General features: G+C 46.5%; 1 protein-coding gene across 2 annotated transcripts in view; it reads right to left on the reverse strand.

The window, feature by feature from the left end:
• Window positions 1-7,002: 7,002 nt before the first annotated feature.
• The window catches only part of CD99 (CD99 molecule (Xg blood group)), a 33,264-nt gene continuing 32,314 nt past the window's right edge, over window positions 7,003-7,952 (reverse strand). The window contains exon 9 of one of the 2 annotated variants that reach the window (XM_036270723.1): window positions 7,003-7,952. This exon is cut by the window's right edge and continues 142 nt beyond it. The gene's annotated coding sequence lies outside the window, so the exon portion shown is untranslated. The other variant, XM_036270722.1, reaches the window with a different exon arrangement.

The raw sequence follows: 7,952 nt of genomic DNA on the forward strand, positions 1-7,952 counted from the left end.
GGGGAGGGTGGAGCCAGCTCAAAGGTGCCGCCCCCAGCTTTGCGCTTCGGTCTTTTTCCTGCAAAGAATCATCGTGACCAAAAGAAACAGATGCCCCGTTTATCCCCTGAACACTGACGCCCCCCTGTCTAAACCTTAGCTGGGGGGTCCCTGCACCTAGAGGTCACGGGTTCGATTCCTGGTCAGGGCAGAGGTCCGGGTGGCGGGCTGGATCCCCAGTGAGGGGTGTGCAGGAGGCACCCCATGGACGTTTCTGCATGTTCCCGTCTCTCCCTGACCCCCCTAAAAATCTCTAAACACGTGTTTTATTTTTTATTTTTATTATTATTATTTTTTTTTATCCTCACCCGAGGATATTTTTCCATTTTTTGTACAGATAGAGTGGGAGGGAGAGAGAGAGAGAAACATCGACGTGAAGGGACACATCGAGTGGCTGCCACCCGCACAACCCACCAGGGCCGGGGACAAACTGCAACCGAGGTCCGTGCCCTTAGCGGGAACCGAACCCGGGTCTCTCCGGACCGCAGGCCGACGCTCTAACCGCTGAGCCAAACCGGCCAGGGCCTAAACACGTGTTTTAAAGAAAGAGAGAAAAGAAAAATGACTTCAAGTGAGCCAATACATGGGTGGCCTAGAAATAAGCATCTCCCCCCAACTCCCGACCCCCTACATGCTAGCCCTTCTGGAACCCTCATCACTGCTCTAGGAAGTTCATCACTATAATGGGGCAGGGACACCCAGAAGTTTGTTGTTTTTTTAATTTCCTTTTTCCTGCCAAGCGGCAGTTGGAGACAGACAAAAGTGTCTCCTTCGGACGACAGTTGGACCCTAACCAAATGTCTTTTTATTTTATTTATGTATTTATCTATCTGTCTAGTTATTTATTTGACTGTGTGTTTATTTGGACGGCTGTGGAACTTGATTCTATTTTATTTTTGCCTTCTTGGAGGGAGAGTTGATGGACCACGACGAGGAGTAATTGTACGCTGAATCATATGCATATTGGCATTACATTGTGAACAAATACCTTCAAGGCTACTCGCCTTTTTTTTTATTTTTTTATTTTTTTAGTTATGAAACTATCACAGATGTCCCCATTTTTTCTCCAGTGACCCTCCTTCTCCTCTCTCCCTCCCGCCTCCTGTCTTCCCCACACGAACGTCTGTGTCCATGGCTTGTGCCAATATGCACATAAGTCCTTTGGATTATCTCTGACCACCGCTCCCTTCCCTCTGAGGTTGGTCAGTGTGTTGCCTACTTCCTTGTTTCCAGATCTATTTTGGTCAATGGCGTATTTTTTTTATGATGTTCTATAAATAACTGAGATCCTGTGATACTTGCCTTTCTCTGGCTTATGTTGCTCAGCATAATACTCTCCAGGTCCCTCCATGTCGTCTCAAAGGATAAGAGCTCTTTCTTTCTTACAGCTGCGTAGTACTCCATTGTGTACATGTACCACAGCTTTTTTATCCATTCATCTACTGATGGACACTTGGGCTGTTTCCAGATCTTAGCTGTTGTAAACAGTGCTGCTATGAACATGGGGGTACATATATTCTTCCTGATTGGTGTTTCAGGCTCCTTAGGGTATATTCCTAGAAGTGGGATCACTGGGTCAAATGGCAGTTCAATTTTTAATTTTTTGAGGAAACACCATGTTGTTTTCCATAGTGGCTGCACCAGTCTGCATCCCCACCAGCAGTGCACTAGAGTCCCCTTTTCTCCACACCCTCGCCAGCACTTGTTGTTTGGTGATTTGTGGATGGCGGGCATTCTGACAGGTGTAAGGTGATACCTCATTGTTGTTTTAATTTGCATCTCTCTGATGATTAGTGATGTTGAGCATTTGTTTATATGTCTCCTGCCCATTTGTATGTCCTGTTCAGAGAGGTGTCTACTCAGGGCCTCTGCCCATATTTTAATTGGGTTCTTTCTCTTCCTTGTGTTGAGTTGAAAAAATGGCAGCAGAGTGAAGGGAAGCTATACTGACCGTCTCCCAGGACCAAACTGGAATTACAACTAAAATAAATTTAATTCACCTGGAAACACCAACTGAAGAGCAGCCGGAGAGAACCCTAATCACCAGGAACGGAAAGAGGACCCCAAATCCAGACTGATGGGAGCTGCGGAGGCGAGAGAGGGCTGGCTGGATGCCCACGGGCAGCAGCTGGGGGCTGACTTAGCTGTGAGCAGCTCCCTCTGAGAAGTCGGGGGTTCGAACCCCAAGCCGGCTCCCCAGCAGAAAGGCACACATAGAACCCCCCGCTGAGATATACACCAGGGGGAGGGTCAGGATCCCCGGCACCTTCCTGAAGGGACAGGGCCCTAAATCAGCTCCAGCCACTAACCTTGGGCTGCAGCAGAGGGAGGGCGGACGGGACAGGAGCTGTGTGAGGAGAGTTGGGGTTCGTGGTTCTGGGGAGACATCTGGGAGGAGGCCATCTGGAACCGTCTGCTGAGTCAGGCACCCACAGAGAGAAGTCTCTTCGCACCCGGCTCATTTTAAAGACTCTACTTCTCTCCTGGCTGGTGTGGCTCAGGGGCTGAGCGTCGACCCTGCACCAAGAGGTCGCCGGTTCGATTCCCGGTCAGGGCACAGGCCCAGGTTGTGGGCCCATCCCCAGTGGGGGGCCTGCAGGAGGCGGCCCATCGATGTTCTCTCTCATCCATGTTTCCATCTCTCTCTCCCTCTCCCTTCCTCTGTCTCTCTCAAATCAATAAAGGAAAAACAATTTAAAAAAAATCGATAAAGGTTCTACCTCTCCCTGATACGCTGACCTGCCTGGGGAAAGACAGGCATTTGCTTTCAAAGTAATTTGAGGAGCACAGAGCCCGGCTCTTTCGGCAGCCACGTGGGAATAAGGAGGTGAAGGGACTGAAGGAAGAAATCGAGAGCTGTCTTCATGACGATCAAAGAGGAATACTGTGGTCACCGGGTCCTGTCAGCGCCTTCAGCGGGGCTGACTGGAAATAATGAACTGTTCTGCTCCCCCAAAACGTGCTCTGAAATCCAGAATAGGAGCCCAGCCCTGGCCGGTTTGGCTCGGCGGTCCAGTGGACAAAGACGACACGGGTTCGGTTCTGCTCAACGGCCTGTACCTGGGTTGCCGGTTCGACCACCAGGACCAGTCGGGGTCGTGCGGGAGGCGACCCATCCATGTGTCTCTCTCACCTGGATGTTTCTCTCTCTCTCTCTCTCTTCCTCGCTCCCACGCTATCTGAAAAATAAAACTTAAAAAAATCCATGGAAAATAGATCCTCAGATGAGGATTCACCAGAACGGAAACCCGTTACGGTTCGGAAGTGCCCCTGGCTTGGAAAAGTTCTTGGCTTTTTGGTTGGTCTGTTTCGTTGGGGCTCCATTCCGTTAATAAACCCAAAGTAACAAATATGCACAATTCAAGGCAAAAGTATGTCAGGTAACTACCAAGTCATTTACTTCTTCATTGGAGAAGAAATAGAGCCAGGGACTGAGTCCAAACTGTACAGATAGATATAGATATAGATATAGATATAGATATAGATATAGATATAGATATAGATATAGATATAGATATAGATATAGATATAGATATAGATATAGATATAGATGATATAGATATAATTATAAATATAGATATAATTATAGATATAGATATGGATATAGATATAATTATAGATATATCCATATGGATATGGATATAATTATAGATATAGATAGATAGATAGATAGATAGATACACATCTCCAGTAATTGATCCAAATACACTCACTGATGCACCTGTTCAAATGGCCTTCTCGAAAGTGTTGAGGAAGAATAAAAAGCCAACATTTGCCCGAGGATGGGAAGCCCTCTGATAAATAGAATGAGTGCCCAGGAACAGTTTAGAAATGAATCCAGGTTTAGAAAATCTCTCCACATCCCCAGAGGAGCTGGATGGAGGCCACAGCGAGTTGGAAGGGTAAGTGAATCGTGATGGTTTCTGCATTTTCCTGGGACCCAGACGCGTGGGTCTGTTGGATGACGTAAGTCACATTTCATGTCGGTGGGGGAAACAGGGAGGGTTCATGAATAGTTGGGGCATAACGGGTTCACCCCAGGCAAGGGGATTGTATACAAAGGAACATTTCCCTCATTGTCTATACAAATATGAAATGGGGGAACAAACACTTTCGTGGGGGCAAAAAAACAAGTGTTCAAGAAAATACCCACCCCCCCTCCACCCTGTCCCCGGCTTAGTTGTCCATGTCCATTGGTCATGCATACATGCATATGAGTTCTGTGGTTTATCTCTTCCCCACCCCCCCCCCCCATCCCTCTTCTGAGGGATGTCAGTCTGTGCCCTACTTCCATGTGTCTGGGTCTACTGTATTCCTCAGACTGTTATGTTCATTATATTCCGTATATAAGTGAGATCATGTGGTATTTGTCTTTTTCTGCTTGGCTTCTTTCACTTAGGATAATACTTTCCAGGTCCCTCCATGTCGTCTCAAAGGATAAGAGATCTTTCTTTCTTACCGCTGCATAGTACTCCATTGTGTATATGTACCACAGCTTTTTGATCCATTCGTCTACTGGTGGACACTTGGGCTGTTTCCAGATCTTAGCTATTATAAATAGTGCTGCTATGAACATGGGGGTACAAATATTCTTCCTGATTGGTGTTTCAGGCTTCTTAGGGTATATTCCCAGCAGTGGGATCACTGGATTTAAAAAATAAATATTGCCCTGGCCGGTTTGCTAAGTGGTTACAGCTCCGGCCCGCAGACCAGGTTCGGTTCCCGCTAAGGGCAGGTACCTCGGTTGCAGTTTGTCCCTGATCCCGGTTGGGTTGTGTGGGTGGCAGCCGCTGGATGTGTCTCTCTCACATCGATGTTTCTCTCTCTCTCTTCCTCCCTCTCTCCCTCCTGCTGTATCTGAAGATAAATGCAAAAATGTCCTTGGGTGAGGATTAAAATATAAAAATTAAAAAAAAAATGAAATGTGAAAAAAATAAAAAATATTATCAGTTTGTTAATTTTGTTCTTTTTATTCCACATAAAGTGAAATCATATGGTATTTTCTTCCTCTGAATTATTTCACTAAGCATAATACCCTCTAGGTTCAGCCATACTGTCATAACAAGTAAAATTTCATTCTTTTTTACGGCTGAGTAATATTCCGTTGTATATACATACCACAGCTTTTCTTAAAATTTTTTTCTTCTTTTTTTTTTTCCCCTTTATTGATTTTAGAGAGAGAAGAAAGGACAGGGAGAGAGAGATAGAAACATGGATGAGAGAGAACATCGATGGGCCGCCTCCTGCACGCCCCCCACTGGGGATGGGCCCACAACCTGGGCATGTGCAGGGTCGACGCTCAGTCACTAAACCACAGTGGCCAGGCGTTCTGTGATTTCTTTATATAGAGATTTAAAGTGATAAAACAGAGCATTTTTTGCCAGAATATTTCATGAAGCAACAAACCATCTAACTTAAACACAATTTTCCAACAGATCCACTTTTAATGAAGTCATATGTATTTTTACCTCATGTGCAATTAAAATGAGCCTGGAAAAATGTATGTACATTCTCCATAAAAAGGAACCATGGCTGCCATATTTCTGACATGTAGAGATTTATTTATCAGCCACAATTACATATACTTTACAAAAATATCCATTCTTTCACTATCGTCTTCTTCATCTCAGTGAGACATGTATGCTCATAGTACATAATGGATATGCTTATAAAACATCAATGTTATTCAGATTAATAAAAATATGCATTTTAAAATCATTACCGATAAAGCAAGTCAGTGTGCACAGTTGGGCCTGAAAGGCAATTGTCACTGATTGATTGGGGAGGAGGGTGGATAGTCTCTGCTACCTTTGTAAGCCAGGCGATGAATCATACCTGGCAATGGGACCCGGGCCTGGGGGCTAACCTCAGCCCTGACACCTGTCATTTCATGGCTAAGAGAACACGTGCGCGTTACGTCTCCTAGAATCCAAAAGGTCATGTCCTCCTCCATCCGCACTTGGACCACAGGGACACCAGCAGGTGTTTGTTGAGTAAAGCCATGTATGCCTGAGATAAATCACCAGGGGCTCTCACACATTTTTTTTAAAACCTGTGTCATATACTCCAAAGTGTCAGAGACAGAAAAGTGACCAAAATTTCAAAAAAGTCAGAGATCAGTCATTTAGACAAGCAAGGGAAGCAGGGACCATGGGAACAATGAAGGAGGGGGAGGAGCGTGAGTTTCTCAGCCAGAGAAGGGGGTGCCTCAGAGGCCCACCCCGAAAACTCCTCACAGCTCTTACGAGTTTCAAAATGAGGAAGACCCAGAATCGATGGGGGCCCCACCCCTTTCTCCACATCTGGCAGTTGGTGGCGGTGCACCATACCTTCGAACGGGGAGACAGTTGCGTGACATCTGTCTTTTGTGACAAACAGTGGCCTTTGGCACCAGCGTTAGTGAGAAGGTGAAGTATGTCCACAAAGCTGAGATTCTCTGTACAAAGGAAGTAGATGAAGACACCCTGATTTCTCCCTGGAGGAGAAACAGGGGGATGAGGTCCATGCCCTTGAGGACACCAGAGCTCCTACACTTTACGACATAAACACAGAATGCCCAGGAAAGTCCTTCCTAAGCGTTCGTGTAAAAACCGCGCCTGCCGGAAGCCATGGTGTGCATGGCCTTACGTGGGGTACGGCTTCCAAACATGGGAAACTCAGTTTCCTGCAAAGAGGAGGCGTATGCCTTCCTCTCGGTCCCAGCGGTTAGGAAGTCGATAAGCAGATGTTGTGTTATCGAGCAGCTTTGCCCCTAAGTGAAGCTGAGCTCTTGCCCCAAAGCAGTGAAAACAGATTGTAAACCTGGCGCAAACAGTTTTCAAATGGGTGGCATTCACCTGCATGGAAGAAGGAAGGGAAGTAGCTGACACGGGGGAGTATCTGGAAGCACGGGAGTATCTGCACGCAGGGGGGTAGCTGGTGCGTGGGGAGTATTTGCATGCAGGGGGAGAAGCTAGCACGTGGGGAGTATCCACATGCAGGGGAAGTAGCTGGTGCGTGGGGAGTGTCTGCATGCAGGGGAGTATCTACATGCAGGGCAGTATCTGAAGGCAGGAGAGTGTCTGCATGCAGGAGGAGTATTTGCATGAAGGAGAACCTGAATGCAGGGAAGTATGTCAGTGCACGGGAGTATCTGAATGTAGCAGAGTATCTGAATGCAGAGGAGTATCTGAATTCAGACAGAGTGTCTGAATACAGGGAGCGCATATAAATGTAGGGGGAGTATCTGAATGCTGGGGAGTATCTGCAGGCAGGGGGGGTATTGGCATAGAGGAGAATCTAAATGCAGGGACGTATATATGAATCCAGGGGAGGATCTCAATGCAGAGAAGCACTTGTCCTGGACATTACAAGACACATGAAAATAACAAAAAGGGCAAGTAAATTAAAAACAAAACAAAACCAGAATTATGAGCAAGCACTTCGGCTGGTCATTTTTCTTACAGCCCCAGAATAGGGACTATGGGGTTTGACCCACTAGTCTCCAGAGATTTTCCTTAAAAGCTACCCCCTAGCAAAACAGTTCAATAAAAAGCATGTGGTTTCTAATTCCTTTTTATTCATCGGGTGTAAAAATATCCTAAGAAACGACGGAAATTTGGAGGAAAGGGGTTGAAGCCTTCCCTCGCTGGGTAAAATACTGATTTTTCAAGTGCGAGGGAAGTTTCAGATATGACTGATTGGCATGACCTTTGTCGATGGCTCCGGGTTTCTGAAATTTGCCTGACGGAGCCTTGGCGATGGGCGGTGTCTCGCATCGCTGGGGAGCCCCTGAGGGCCTTGCAGAAAGTGAGGGTAAATTTCCTGTGGCTGCAAAACCCACTCTGAGTCAACATCGTCCACCCAGGACAGGGACAGGCAAACCGCATGTCAAGATGAAAACCCAGAGTCCAACTGGAGCAAAGGCGAGGCTG

Source organism: Molossus molossus, unplaced genomic scaffold (assembly GCF_014108415.1).
Source record: "Molossus molossus isolate mMolMol1 unplaced genomic scaffold, mMolMol1.p scaffold_m16_p_2, whole genome shotgun sequence".
NCBI classification, from domain to species: Eukaryota; Metazoa; Chordata; class Mammalia; order Chiroptera; family Molossidae; genus Molossus; species Molossus molossus.